A 17,000-nucleotide genomic window follows, 5' to 3' on the forward strand; every position below is an offset into this window, starting at 1 on the left:
ACCAAACCACACCTAGAATCTAGCATCATTTATTCAAATTTGTGTGTGTATTTGTTTTTAATTTTTTAATTTTAATTTATTTTTTTAATTTTCTAATGTTTTACTTCTTTTCGAGAGAGAGAGAGAGTGTGAGTGGGGGAGGAGCAGAGAGAGAGGGAGACACAGAATCTGGAGCAGGGTCCAGGCTCTGAGCTGTCAGCACAGAGCCTGATGTGGGCCTCAAACTCACGAACAGTGAGATCATTACCTGAGCCAAAGTCAGATGCTCAACCGACTGAGGCACCCAGGGTACACTAATTTTAAATTTTTTATTTTAATTTTTTGTAATTTTAATTTTTTCTACCTTGTTAATTCCTTTTCACCCTGCAAAATGATGAAATGAAGGAATTCACTGAAATTAAACAACAGGAAGAAAAGACAGCCAGGGACTTGACCAACACAAATACAAGCAAGATGTCTAAACCAGAATTTAGAATCACGATAAGAATACTAGCTGGAGTCAAAAATAGATGAGAATCCCCTTCTGCAGAGACAAAAGAAGTAAAAGCTAGTCAGGATGAAATATAAAGTGCTATAACTGAGCTACAATCTCGAATGGATGCCATGGTGGCAAGGATGGATGAGGCAGAACAGAGAATCAGCGATATAGAGGACGAACTTATGGAGAATAATAAAGCAGAAAAAGAGGGAGATTAAGCAAAAGAGCACGATTTAAGGATTAAAGAAATCAGTGACTCATTAAGAAGGAACAACATCAGAATCATAGGGGTCCCAGAAGAGGAAGAGAGAGAAAAAGGGGTAGAAGGGTTATGTGAGCAAATCATAATGGAAAACTTTCCTAACATGAGGTAAGACACAGACATCAAAATCCAGGAAGCACAGAGAACCCCAGTTAGATTTAACAAAAACTGACCTAAACAAGACATGTCATAGTCAAATTCACAAAAATTCAGGCAAGGAGAAAATCATGAAAGCAGCAAGTGAAAAAAGTCCTTAATGTACAAGGAAAGACACATCAGGTTTGCAGCAGACCTATCCATAGAAACTTGGCAGGCCAGAAAGGACTGGCAGGGTATATTCAATGTGCTGAATCAGAAAAATATGCAGCCAAGAATTCTTTATCCATCAAGGCTATCATTCAGAATAGAAGGAAAGATAAAAAGTGCCCCAGACAAACAAAAATTAAAGGAGTTTGTGACCACCAAACCAGCCATGGAAGAAATTTTAAGGGGGACTCTCTGAGTGGACAAAGGATGAAAAAAAAAAATAAAAATAAATAAATGAATAAATACCAAAACCAACAAAGATTAGAAAGGACGAGAGAACACCACCAGAAACTCCAACTCTACAAGCATCATAATGGCAATAAATTCATATCTTTCAGTACTCACTCTAAACGTCAAAGGACTAAATACTCCAATCAAAAGACATAGGGTAACAGAATGGATAAGAAAACAAATCCATCTGTATGCTGTTTACAAAGGACCCACTTTAGACCTAAAGACACCTTCAAATTGAAAGTAAGGGGATGGAAACCATCTATCATGCTAATGGGCAACAAAAGAAAGTGGGAGTAGCCATACTTATATCAGAAAAGCTAGACTTTAAAATAAAGACTGTATCAAGAGATGCAGAAGGGCATTATAATAATCAAGGGGTTTAGCCACCAAGAAGACCTAACAACTGTAAACATTTAGGCAACAAACACAACAACACAACAGAAATAAAAACAATAATAAGAGAATATTATGAGCAATTATATGCCAATAAAATGGACAATCTGGAAGAAATGGACAAATTCCTAGAAACATATACACTACCAAAACTGAAACAGGAAGAAATAGAAAATTGGAACAGTCCCATAACCAGTAAGGAAATAGAATTAGTAATAAAAAAAAAATCTACCAAAAAACAAGAGTCCAAGGCCAGATGGCTTTCCACGGGAATTCTACCAAACATGTAAGAAAGTTCCAAAAAATAGAAATGGAAGGAAAACTTCCAAACTTATTCTATGAAGCCATCATTACCTTGATTCTAAAACCAGACAGAAACCCCACTAAAAAGGAGAACTACAGACCAATATCCCTGATGAACATGGACGCAAAAATCCTCATTAATATATTAGCCAATTGGCCCCAAAAATATATTTAAAAAAGTATTCACCCCAACGAAGTGGGATTTGTACCTGGGATACAGGGCTGGTTCAATATCAGCAAAACAATGAACGTGATTCATCACATCAATAAAAGAAAGGACAAGAAACATATGATTCTCTCAATAGATGCAGAGGAAGTATTTGACAAAATATACCATCCTTCCTTGATAAAAACCTTCAAGAAAGTAGGGATAGAAGGATCATACCTCGAGATCATAAAAGCAATATATGAACGACCCAATGCTAATATCATCCTCAATGGGGAAAAACTGAGAGCTTTACCCCTAAGGTCAGGAACATGACAGGGATGTCCACCGTCACCACTCTTATTCAACATAGTATTGGAAGTCTTAGTCTCTGCAATCAGACAACACTAAGGAACAAAAGGCGTCCAAATCAGCCAGGAGGAGGTCAAACTTGCACTCTTTGCAGATGACATAATACTCTGTATGGAAAACCCTAAAGATTCCACCAAAAAACTACTAGAACTGATTCACGAATTCAGCAAAGTTGCAGGATATAAAATCAATGCACGGAAATTGGTTGCATTCCTATACACCAACAATGAAGCAACAGAAAGAGAAATCAAGGAATCGATCCCATTTACAGTTGCACCAAAAACCATAAAATACCTAGGAATAAATCTAACCAAAGAGATGAAAAATCTATACACTGAAAACTATAGAAAGCTGATGAAAGAAATTGAAGAAGACACAAAGAAATGGAAAATGATTCCATGCTCCTGAATAGGAAGAACAAATATTGTTAAAATGTCAATACTACCCAAAGCAATCTACATATTCAAAGGGATCCCTATCAAAATAACACCAGCATTCTTCACAGAGCTAGAACAAATAATCTTAAAAATTTTATGGAACCAGAAAAGACCCCAAATAGCCAAAGCAATCTTGAAAAAGAAAACCAAAGCAGGAGGCATCACAACCCCAGACTTCAAGCTATACTACAAATCTGTAATAATCAAGACAGTATGGTACTCGCACAAGAACAGACACTTAAATTAATGTAATAGAATAGAGAACCTAGAAATGGACCCACAAACGTATGGCCAAATAATCTTTGACAAAGCAGGAAAGAATATCCAATGGAATAAAGACAGTCTCTTCAGCAAGTGGTGCTGGGAAAACTGGACAGTGACATGCAGAAGAATGAACCTGGACCACTTTCTTACATCATACACAAAAATAAATTCAAATTGGATGAAAGACCTCAATGTAAGACAGGAACCCATCAAAATCCTCGAGGAGAAATCAGGCAAAAACCTCTTGGATCCTGCCCGCAGTAATTTCTTACTCAACATGTCTCCGGAGGCAAGGAAAACCAAAGCAAAAATGAACTACTGGGACCTCATGAAAATAAAAAGCTTCTGCACAGCGAAGGAAATAATCAGCAAAACTAAAAGGCAACTGACAGAATGGGAGAAGATATTTGCAAATGATATATCAGATAAAGGGTTAGTATCCAAAATACATAAAGAACTTATCAAACTCAACTCCCAAAAACCAAATAATCCAGTGAAGAAATGGGCAAAAGACATGAATAGACACTTCTCCAAGGAAGACATCCAGATGGCCAACTGAGACATGAAAAAAATGCTCAACTTTACTCATCATCAGGGAAATACAAATCAAAACCACAAGGAGATACCACCTTACACCTGTCAGAAGGGTTAACATTAACAACTCAGGCAACAACATATGTTGGCAAGGATGCGGAGAAAGAGGATCTCTTTTGCATTGTTGGTGGGAATGCAGGCTGGTGCAGCCACTCTAGAAAAAAGTATGGAGGTTCCTCAAAAAACTAAAAATGGAACTACCCTACGACCCAGCAATTGCACTGCTAGGCATTTATCCACGGGATACAGGTGTGCTGTTTTGAAGGGACACATGCACCCCCATGTTTATAGCAGCACTATCAACAATAGTCAAAGTATGGAAAGAACCCAAATGTCCATCAATGGATGAATGGACAAAGAAAATGCGGTGTATATATACAATGGAGTATTACTCGGCAATCAAAAAGAATGAAATCTTGCCATTTGCAACTATGTGGATGGAACTGGTGGGTATTATGCTAAATGAAATTAGTCAGCCAGAGAAAGAAAAATATCATATGACTTCACTGATATGAGGAATTTAAGAGACAAAACAGATGAACATAAGGGAAGGGAAGCAAAAATATTAGAAAAACAGGGAAGGGGACAAAACATAAGAGACTCATAAATATGGAGGACAAACTGAGGGTTACTGGAGGGATTGTGGGACGGGGTATTGGATAAATGGGTAAGGGGCATTAAGGAATCTACTCCTGAAATTATTGTTGCACTATATGCTAACTAATTTGGATGCAAATAAAAAAGTAAAACTAAAAAGAAATAAAATAAACAAAAAAGAAATCCTAGCCAGAGCACCTAGGCAAGAAAAAGAAATAAAGGCAACCAAATAAAGAAGGAAGAAATAAAACTGTCTGTATATGCTGATGACATGAGGTCGTATAAAGAAAATCCTAAAGATTCCACCATAAAAGTGAACTACTGAACAATTTTGTAAAGTTGCAGGATACAAATTCAATATACAAAAATACATCATTTTTATAGAATAATTGCAAACTAGTAGAAGGGAAATGAAGAAAACTAATCCCATTTACAATCACGTCAAAAAGAATTAATTTCACCAAGTATATGAAAGACCTGTACACCAAAAAGTATAAGGTTGATGCAAAAAACTGAAGACACACAAATAAATGGAAAGACAGTCCATGTTTATGGATTGGAAAAATATTTTTTAAATGTATATACCACCTAAATCCAGCTACAGATTCAATACAATCCCTATCAAAATTCCAGTGGCATTTCTCCTAGAAATACAACCAAAAACCTTAACATTTATATGGAACCACAAAAAGCCTTGAAATTCTAAAGCAATCTTGAAAGAACAACAATGTTGAAGGCATTACACATCCTAATTTCAAACTATATTAAGATCCATAGTAATCAAAGCCATGTGTTGTTAACATGAGAACAGACACATGTATCAATGGAATAAGGGGCATATCAGAAATAAATTCATATTAATAGGAAACCTATGATTTATGAGTATATATATATATATATATATATATATATATATATATATATGTGTGTGTGTGTGTGTGTGTGTGTGTGTGTGCGCGCGCTCACACACACACACACACACACACACACACACACACACACACATATATACTTGAATATTTCTCATCCACAAGAATGGACACCCTGCCATAGTGACAATACGGATGAACTTTGAGGGCATTATGCTAAGTTCGATAAGTCACAGAAAGACCCATACTGCATGATGTCGCTTATATGTGGAATCCTAAAAAAAGAGTCAAACTCATTGAAACACAGAGAGAAAAAATGGTTAATAGGGGTTGAGGGTGAGGGAAATAGGGAGATGTTGATAAAAAGGTACAAACTTCAGCTATAAGATGAATAAGGCATGAGAATCTCGTGTAAAACATGGTGTCTAGAGATAATAACACTGTATTTCATAATTTAAATCTGCTGAGAGAGTAGAACTGAAATGTTCATACCAAACCAAAACACTAAATACATAAGGCAATGAGGCACCTGGGTGGCTCCATCAGTTGAGTGTCCAACATCGGCTCAGCCATGATCTTGCACTTCATGAGTTCGAGCCCAACATCAGCCTCACTGCTGTCAGCACAGAGCCTGCTTTGGATCCTCTGCGCCCACTATTTTCTGCCCCTCCCCCGCTTGCACTCTCTTAAAATTAAATAAACATTTAAAAAATACATGAGCCTATGGATATGTTAACTATATGGGGGAGGGTATCTTTTCAAAGTGTATACGTATATCAAATCTCCATGATGTACACGTCAAATATGCTACAATTTTATGTCTGAATTTTATTTCGATAAAGCTGAATCTTGAAAGAAAGAAAAAAGGAAAGGAAGGAAGGAAGGAAGGAAGGAAGGAAGGAAGGAAGGAAGAGAAAGAAAGAAAGAGAGAGAAAGAAAGAAAGAAAGAAAGAAAGGGCAGCTTTAGGGGAGAGCGGTGAAAAGTGCTATTTTAGAAAAGGTGGTCCAGGAGGGTTCTCTGAGCAGAGACCTGAATAAAGCAAGAGGGTCAGTCTGAAGACACTTATGAGGAAGAGTATGCCCAGGAAGTTGCAAGGGATACATTTGATGTGTTTGGTAAACAGCAAGAAAGGCCTTGCAGCTGAGTCCTAAGTGGCCCTCCAGCAGCAGCAGCAGCAGCAGCAGCAGCAGCAGCAGCAGCAGCAGGAAAAGCACTAACCATGAGAAGCTTGTATTTCATAACATTTTTAGTCTAAAAGGAATTATTCAGAATTAGGAGATTCTATAAGACAACTTGCCTGGCCTATTTTTTTTAAGTTTTAGTCAACATACAGTTCAATATTAGCGTCAGGAATAGAATTCAGTGATTCATCACTTACGTACAATATCCAGTGTTCATGCCAAGTGTCCTCCTTAATGCCCAACACCCATCTAGCCTATCTCCCACCCACATCCCTCCATCAACCTTCAGTTTGTTCTCTATCATTAAGAGTCTTCTGTGGTTTGTTTTTCTCACTCCTCTTCCCCCGCCATTCCCTTATGTTCACCAGTTTTGTTTCTTAAATACCACATATAAACAAAAATCATACAGTATTTGTCTTTCTCTGACTTATTTCACCTAGCATAATACATCCTAGCTCCATCCACATTGTTGCAAATGGAAACTATTTCATTCTGTTTGAACGTTGAGTAATATTCCATTATATATATCTATATTGTCATATTTTCTTTATTCATCAGTCAATAGACATTTGGGCTCTTTCCATAATCTGGCTATTTCAGATAATGCTGCTATAAATATCGGGATGCAATTCAAATCAGCATTTCCATAAACTTTGGGGAAGAACCTAACAGTGCAATTACTGAGTGGTAGGGTTTTTCTATTTTTCGTTTTCTGACAAACCTCCATACAGTTTTCTAGAGTCACTGCACCACTTTTCCTTTCCACCAGCAGTTTAAGACGGTTCCCCTTTCTCTGCATCCTTGCCAACATCTGTTGTTTTCTGAGTTGTTAATTTTAGTCATTCTGATTGGTGTCTGACAAGTGATGAGGTACTACTATGGTTTTGATTTGCATTTTCCTAATGATGAATGATGTTAAGATCCTTTCATGTGTCTCTTGGCTATCTGGATGTCTTCCTTGGAAAAAAGTCTATTCTTGTCTTCTGCCCATTTTTAACTGGATTTTTTGTTTTATTAGTGTTGAGTGTTATATGTTGTTTATATTTTTGGATACTATCCCTTTATCAGATATGTCATTTGCAAATATCTTCTCCTATTTTATAGGCTGCCTTTTAGTTTTGTTGGTTGTTTCCTTTTCTGTGTGGAAGCTATTTATCTTGGTAAAGTCCCAACAGTTCATGTTTCCTTTTGTTTCCCATGCCTCACAAGAATTTTCTAGTAAGACCTTGCTATGGCCAATGTCAAAGAGGTTACTGTCTTAGTTGTCCTCTAGGATTTTGATGGTTTCCTCTCTCACATTTAGGTCTTTCATCCATTTTGAATTCACTTTTGTGTATGGTGTAAGAAAGTGGTCCAGGTTCATTCTTTTGCATGTCGGTCTCCAGTTTTCCCAACACCATTTGTTGAAGAGACTGTCTTTTTTCCACTGGATATTCTTTCCTGCTTTGTTGAAGATTAGTTGACCATATGGTTATGGGTCCATTTCTGGTTCTCTATTCTGTTCCATTTATCTAAGTGTCTGTTTTTGTGCCACTGCCATACTATCTTAATGATTACAGTTTTGTAACACAACCGAAAGTCTAGAATTGTAATGCCTCCAGCTTTGCTTTGCTTCTCTAGATTGCTTTGGCTATTTGGGGTCTTTTGTGGTTCCATACAAATTTTAGGATTGTTGCTACTAGCTCTGCAAAAACTGTCCGTTGTATTTTCATACGGGTTAGTTGCCTTAGTATGGACATTTTAACAATATTTTCCTTTCCAATCCATGAGCATGGAATGTTTTTCCATTTCTCCGCGTCATCTTCCATTTCTTTCATGAGTATTCTATAGTTTTCAGAGTACATACATTTTCCCTCTTTGGTTACGTTTATTTCTAGGTTTCTTATGGTTTTTGGTGCAATGGTAAATGAGCTGGATTCCTTGATTTCTTTTCTGCAGCTTCATTATTCGCATATAGAGATGCAGAATTTTTCTGCTCACCGATTTTGTATCTTGTGACTTCACTGAATTTGTTTATCAGTCTAGTAACTTTTTGGTGGAGTCTTTCAGGTTCCCTACAAGGAGAACCATGTCATCCTAGAATAATGAAAGCTTGACTTCTTCCTTGCTGATTTGGGTGCGCTTTTTGTTTTTTTCGTGTTGTCTGATTGCAGAGGTTAGGATTTCTAGTACTATGTTAAATAACACTGGTGAGAGTGGACATCCCTTCTTGTTCCTGAATGTAGAGGTACAGCTCTCAATTTTTCTCCCTTGAGGATTACCTTATCTTTGAGTATTTTGTATATGGCTTTTATGATTTGGAGGTATGTTCCTTCTATCCCTACTTTATTGAGTGTTCTTATGATGAATGGATGTTGTACTTTGTCGTTTTTTTTTTTTTTTCTGCATCTATTGACAGAATCCTATGGCTCTTATCCTTTCTTTTATTGATGTGGTGTATCACATTGATTGATTTGCCAATATTGAACAACTTTGCAGCAGAGGAATAACTCCCACTTGATCATGGTGAATAGTTCTTTTAGTGTATTGTTGGATTCAATTTGCTAGTATTTTCTTGATAATTTTTGCATTCATGTTCATGGAGGATACTGGTCTGTTCTTCCCTTTTAGTGGGGTCTTTGCCTGGTTTAGGAATCAGGGTAATGCTTACCTAATAGATGCATTTGGAAGTTTTCCTTCCATTTCTACTTTTTGGAATAGTTTCAGAAGAATGGCTATTAACACCTCTTTAAATATTCGGTGAACTCTCCAATGAAGCCCTCTGGACTTCAGACTTGGACTTTTTTTTTTTTTTTCTAGGAGGTTTCGTATTCCTTGTTCACTTTCCTTGCTGGTTATCAGTCTTTTCAGCCTTTCTATTTCTTCCTTTTTCAGCTTTGGTAATTTATATGTTTCTAGAATTTTATTCATTTCTCCCAGATTTCCCAGTTTGTTGACATATAAATTTTCATAACATTCTCTTATATTGTTTGTATTTCTGTGGTGTTGGTTGTTATTTCTCCTCCCTCATATGTGATTTTATTTATGTGAGCCTTTCTCTTTTCTTCTTGATACATCTGGTGCGGAGTTTCTCAATTTTATTAATTTTTTCAAAGCGCCAGCTCCTGGTTGCATTTACCTGCACTACTGTTTCTTTGGCTTCCACATCATTTATTTCCGCTCTAAAATTTATTATTTTCTTCCTTTGGCTGGCTTTGGGCTTCATTTGTTGTCTTTCTCTATTTCCTTTTGGTGTAAGGCCAGGCTGTTTATTTGAGGTTGCTGCTCAATATTGAGGTATTGTTGCAGAAAAAGACTCGCTGAGCACTACAGGAGAATTCTAGGCCCAGAAACATACTAGCTCCCTCACATCCACACACACATATGAAGGATTTTAATAATAAAGAGATATGATAGCATCATTGGGAAAAGAAAAATATTTAATAAATTAAACTGGAATTTGATTATTCATATGGAAAACCAAATTTGGCCCCCTATGCTCTGCTATACACATATATTAATTCCACGTGTGTTTAAGGTATGACTTTAAAATGATTAGGAATATATATATATTTATATATGTAAATATCATTCTGACTCTGGAATAAAGGAGAAGGATTACTAAAGATTAATTAAAATATTCTTCCATGATTAAATTTAGAAATTCTGACCAGCAAGAGACATGTCTTTTAAAGTAAAATGCCAAGGGAGCACCTGGCTGACTAAGTTGGTTAAGCATCCAACTTTGGCTCAGGTCATGATCTCACAGTTTGTGCGCTCAAGCCCTACATCAGGCTCTATGTTGACCACTTAGATCCTGGAACCTGCTTCAGATTCTGTGTCTCCCTCTCTCACTGCCCCTCCCCTGTTCACATTCTGTCTCTCTGTCCTTCAAAAATAAATACATATTTAAAAAATTAAAGTTTAATGCCAAGGAAAAACTAAGAAAAAATATTGCCAGGCATACAACCAACAGATAGTTCAAATAAATCATAAAAATCTCTAAAAATTAATAAGTAAAAAAGAGAAGCAAGGCCAAAGAACAGTTGTCAGAACCTACAAATGGGTTTTCAAAGAAGGCCAATGTTACGTAGCAGTAAGTATATGAAGATAAGTCAACTTCTTTAGTTTTTAGGTAAATGGAAATCAAGGCTACAGCTAGATAGCACTTATAATCTTTCAGTTGGCAATAATTTAAAAGTCCACAGGACAAGGCATGGAGAAAATGTAGATCAATGGAATAATTTATACAAAACTAGGGTAGGAGAAATTGATAAAACCATTTTAGGGGGAAATATCTTATAAAGTTTGCTTATTTCATAGCCAGCAATTCTTATCCTAGGCATACACTCAAAAGACCTTCTTGCATACACTATCCCAAGAGACATGAACAAAATTGTTCATCTTAACTAACGTCTTTCATATGAGTCCAAAAGTATAATCAGCCAAAATGGCCATCAGTGAGTTGAGGAGACAAAATAATTATAATATGTTCACACAATGGAATATTATACAGTAGTGTAAGTAAATGAACCACAGCTACCCAAAAATATTGGATAATCTCAGTGACAAAAAGGTGAAAAAAGGAAAATGCCAAAAGAACATATAAGATATGATACCATTTTCAAATGAATTAAGCTTTAAAATACATGCTATTTAGGCATCAACATATGTGTGTGTGTGTCAATATAAAAACTACATTCTAATGCAAGTGTGTAATGAACACAAAATTCAGGATCATGATTTACCAAGGGTCAGGTAGGAATAAGAATTGTAAAAGGGGAGAAGTAGCTATAAATTTAAGATCCCAGTTCTTGAATTGAGTGGTAGGCCAAAATATGTTCATGGTATTATTTTTAATTGATTGAAAAAGGAACAATGATGATATGGCTCACTTACCACAGAATTAAGATGATTCTGTAATTTTTTTGGCATATATTATCTTCTGGCAAATACAACAACTAGATAATGCCTACATTTCTTCAACTGGACATAAAAAAAGTTCAATTAAATGTACTAATTTTTGTAGACAGTTTACATTATATTTGAAATCTTCAATAGTAAATATAATACACAAATAAATCCATCTCTGAAATTAATTTCCATGGAAGAAATTTAAAAAGAAAAAGACAAGATGAAACCCGGTATCTTAAGGGAACCTTTCCTAAAATAGTTGTTTGGAGAAGCGTCTGACCATAGTCTAAGATTTGTTAATCACCTCTGTGGGGCACCAGTCCCCAAGGTCTACACCACATGCACCGACTAGCCTTCATGTTCTACATAAACACTTCTTGGAGCACAAGTATACCAGAGAAGGGCTCTCCTTTCATGGGCAGACATCAGCCTACAAATGTTTCTAATGGGAGTGCTCATTAAAAGACTACAAATATCCCATAAAAAACACATTTACGAAACAAAATTTGTCAACTTTACCACAAATCATGATTCTAGTTTTTCTCCAACAACCACATTAAATAGAGACTTCACTGAATCTTAGCTCAGCTGTTGCATTTAAATGCAAATGTGATTGTGGAGTTAGTATAATAAAGTGGTGGCTCACCAGTATTTCATGGACTCAGTAACTTGCCAAACAAGAATTCTTCTGACGACCTGTGTAATAATGGCAACATGGATATCTTTGGGCTACATAAGAACATGAGAGCTGTGAATTCTTCAATCCTGAAATGTAAATATGTTCTAATTTTCTTCCTAGTTTTCTTTCCACATCATTGTTACATTCAAATTATGTTTAAATATGTGTGCTCTATTTGTCTTAAATTTCACTGAACAAACAAAAATGTAAGCTCATGCTATACCATTACAAACTAAAGTCCACACCATGAAAAATTAAAAGCTGTTTCAGTGAAAACATAGCATTCCTCCTTTTTAACATCGTTTCTTCTGCTTGCGTTCATAGTCTTAAACATTGACTTTTAAATTAAAATTACAATGACATCTAAAAGTTGAGACCCATGGTTTAAAACAATATGGAAAATGTTTGCAAGCATAAGATGAAAGTCCTATTTTGGCTTCACAGTATTAAATTACATAAGGTGTAACACTGGCTGGGCACTTCCAATTAGTATACCTGGGGCCTTATGTTCCTCAAAGCTTAAACTGGGTCAGTAATGTTTTTCACCTGCTAAACCTACTTAACATATATTTTAGAAACTGCGTGTGTGTCATGAATGCTCCCTCCTTTCTTCAATGATTTAGCACATCTGCAGTACTACGTTCACTTCTCAACTAACTAATCCAAGGTATTTTATAATCCATGGTGAGTCCAATGGATAGCCACCAGAAAAGCATGGTAATTAAACTTCTTACAGTGTGAGCAATGGCTGACAAGCATCTACACTTAATCTGGGAACATAAATCTAAGAGTATATTTGATAACAGGATCTAATATTAAAGAAAACTCAAAAGATATATGAAAATATTTAAAGAGGCAAAATAAAAAATATTGTCTAGGGATACACAAGTGGGTAATCACACTACTAAAATACAAGGAGGTTATTACTATAAACATGAGGATAGTGGGTACTTTAGGGGACAAGGAAGGGTAATGATTGGGATGAGACACAAAGAGAAGTTCCTGGGGTGCTTGCCAAGGTTCTATTTTTTGAACTGAATGTTAGTTATCAGAATATTCACCTTGATTCAGTGAGCTTTTTGCTTCTATGTTTTATTTCATAATAAAACTGTCTTTTTTAATGAAGCCATATTGAATTGACTTATTCCATGTTATTTCCAGAATAAAGAAAAACAGGCAGTGCCTGAGAGTTAAAGAGGCATCTCTGAACTCAACATAAGGAGTAAGTATGAATCCCTCTTTAAAAGATATTTAGGAGCCTATAAATGCTGGTGACTATGTGGAGAAACAGAAATCCTCTTGCACTGTTGGTGAGAATGCAAACCAGTGGGGCCACTCTGGAAAACATTGTGGAGGTTCCTCAAAAAATTAAAAACAAATCTACCCTATGACCCAGCAATAGCATGGCTAGGAATTTACCCAAGGGATACAGGAGTGCTGGTGCCTAGGGGCACGTGTACCCCGATGTTTATAGCAGCACTTTCAACAATATCCAAATTATAGAAAGAGCCTAAATGTTCATCAACTGATGAATGGATAAAGAAGATGTGGTTTATATATACAATGGAATACTACGTGGCAATGAGAAAGAATGAAATATGGCCATTTACAGCAACGTGGATGGAACTGGAAGGTATTATGCTAACTGAAATGAGTCCATCCGAGAAAGACAGATACCATATATTTTTACTCTTATGTGGATCCTGAGAAACTTAACAGAAGACCATGGGGGAGGGAAGAGGGAGGAAAGTTACAGAGAGAGAGAGGAAAGCAACCTATTAGAGACTCTTAAATACAGAGAACAAATTGAGGGTTGATGGGGGGTAGGGGAGAGGGGAAAGTGGGTGATGGGCATTGAGGAGGGCACCTGTTGGGATGAGCACTGAGTGTTGTATGGAAAACAATTTGACAATAAATTATATTTAAAAAAAATAAAAGACAGAAAGCTATGAAAACAGGAGTTGTGTGAATATTCTGTGGAAGGCCTGCTTCGTAGGACAGAAGGCTGGATTGTGGCTTCTGAGTCTATGTAAACTCTAAAATTCTATGGCTTTCTCATTCCCAACACTATCCCAACTCGACATGGTCAAGAAAAGCTGACTACATTTTGTAATCAAGGCATGGGGAGCTTAAGTCCTCTGTCTTTTCCTGCCTCTGAGTTGGTCAGTTCACTATGTACATTGTGTTTGTGGGCACTTTTGTGTACATGAGTGTCTGTGCATTTGAAAAGTTATCCACACATAAAATTTTAACCATTCCAGTTTAGTTTTAGACCATCATGGTAATATTACCAGTGGGAAAAATAAAGAGAGTAAGGAAAAAATAAAATAATAATAATTTGTGGGTAGGTGAATACAATGTTTAACGTTTTAGAATTAAATATGAACCAAGCATAGTTCTAGTGTTTTCACAAATACTAACCCTCACAGCCTCCCTGTGAGGGACATTATTAGCTTTACAGAATGTACAGAGAACATGATGTACAAACAGGTTATATAACTGCCCAAGGAGACTTTACTTCCCACTACTTAGCTAGGATTTCACACCAAGCTCTGAGTCCAGAATCCATGCACTTAAACACTAACTCAACTTAACTGACATCCTATCAGATAAAGACTTCACAATCGTTAATTAAATGAAATTTCCATTTTTATATTGAGAAAAGCTGTATCCCTGTATCATACTACTTGGTAATCACAGTTCCTTCTTCATGTTTATAACATTTTCAAGTTCTAACTAAAATGCTTGTAACAATGATACACTGTAGGGAATTTTCCTTATTTTACTATAACTGCAACAAAGAAATTTAGTATTCTTTGGCTCCAAACACACTATGAATATAAAGTACTCTAGCCAAAGCTCATGTTCTAACACTATATGCATAAAAAATTTATAAGCCAAAAAATAAAACTAAAAAAAATATAGTAAGTTAATTCACTCATTAATTACTCCATCTATTTAATGATATGATAATGTATTCAGAAATAATGAAATTTGTGTATTCTTTATCCTTTTTCTGTATTCTTTCAGAATTGAAGTCAGATTTTACCTACAGATTTCTGAAGCAAACAGAGAATTGATCCATATGATTGGTAAATTCCACGGGAAAAACAACACACTGACTGTTTAATGAACTGATTTTTGTTCAAGTTACCTATCTTGCTAATCCTGCTGAATGGCCTGATGAGTAGGAGCTAACACAGGTTTTTGACGTGTGTAAGTGATAACCAATCCTTCTGGAATAGGTTCCTTTTAATTCTGCAAAAAATTATAAGGCTATTTAACTGGTATAATAGCAGTCATGAAAGGTATTCAAAGAAACGAATGGCCTCTGTACATGTAAATAATGGTTAATAAGAAAGACAATTTTTTCCCAGCACCAAAAAAGAGCAGTATAGTGAGGAACACCAAAATTGATTCAGAAATATCAGTGTCTGCAGGGTTGAATAGGAGTGAAAATATGAGGAGAGGTTGGTGGTGATGCTGGTGGTGATGATAATAGCTGGAATGCAGACATTTGGACATGAATGTGGAAAGTGATTTTCCTACCAAATGGTGCAGCTTATCCAAAAATAGTAGGTTATTTACCTTTTTACCTTAAACTCCACTCCTTTGATAAGGGAAAACTTGTCATGTCAAGTGATCTAATGTCATAATTTCAAGAAGGAACAGCTCTAAATATATCCTACTCCTAACTTATGTCATTAACTTTATGGATTTATTGCTTACCCAAAATACAGAGAACCCTAAGTGTTGTAGTATATTAAGCCTTTTCAATTGTTTACAATTTAGTGTGATTGCAATTATCGTATTATTTTTATTATTTTTATTTTTTTTCTTTTAATATGAAATTTATTTTCAAATTGGTTTCCATACAACACCCAGTGCTCATCCAAACAGGGGCCCTCTTCGATGCTCATCACCCACTTTCCCCTCTCTCCACCCCCCAAAGACCATCAGCTTGTTATCAGTTTTTAAGAGTCTCTTATGCTTTGGCTCTCTCCCTCTCTAATTTTTTTTCCTTCCCCTCCCCCATGGTCTTTTGTTAAGTTTCTCAGGATCCACATAAGAATGAAAACATATGGTATCTGTCTTCTTCTGTGTGACTTATTTCACTTAGCATAACGATCTCCAGTTCCATCCATGTTGCTACAAAAGGCCATATTTCATTCTTTCATTGCCAAGTAGTATTCCATTGTGTATATAAACCACAATTTCTTTATCCATTCATCAGTTGATGGACATTTAGACCCTTTCCATAATTTGGCAATTGTTGAAAGTGCTGCTATAAACATTGGGGTACAAGTGCCCCTGTGCATCAGCACTCTTGTATCCCAGCACTCTTGTATCCCTTGCTAGATACAGATCCCACTGTATCTAGCAGTGCTATTGCTGGGTCATAGGGTACATCTATTTTTAATTTTTTGAGGAACCTCCACAATGTTTTCCAGAGTGGCTGCACCAGTTTGCACTCCCACCAACAGTGCAAGACGGTTCCCATTTCTCCACATCATCACCAGTATCTATAGTCTCTTGATTTGTTCATTTTAGCCACTCCGACTGGCGTGAGGTGGTATCTCAGTGTGGTTTTGCTTTGTATTTCCCTGATGAAGAGTATCTTTTCATGTGCCTGTTGGCCATCCGGATGTCTTCTTTAGAGAAGTGTCTACTCATGTTTTCTGCACATTTCTTCACTTGATTATTTGTTTTTTGGGTGTGGAATTTGGTGAGTTCTTTCTAGATTTTGAATACTAGCTCTTTGTCTGATATGCCATTTGCAAATATCTTTTCCCATTCCGTCAGTTGCCTTTAGTTTTGTTGATTGTTTCCTTTGTAGTGCAGAAGATTTTATCTTCGTGAGTCCCAATAGTTCATCTTTGCTTGTAATTCCTTTCCCTTTGGAGATGTGTCAAGTAAGAATTGCTGCGGCTAAGGTCAGAGAGGTTTTTCCTCCTTTCTTCCCTACTCCTTTTGGATATTTTTTGATGGTTT

Source organism: Panthera onca, chromosome B2, assembly GCF_046562875.1.
Source record: "Panthera onca isolate mPanOnc1 chromosome B2, mPanOnc1 haplotype 2, whole genome shotgun sequence".
Taxonomy (NCBI): Eukaryota; Metazoa; Chordata; class Mammalia; order Carnivora; family Felidae; genus Panthera; species Panthera onca.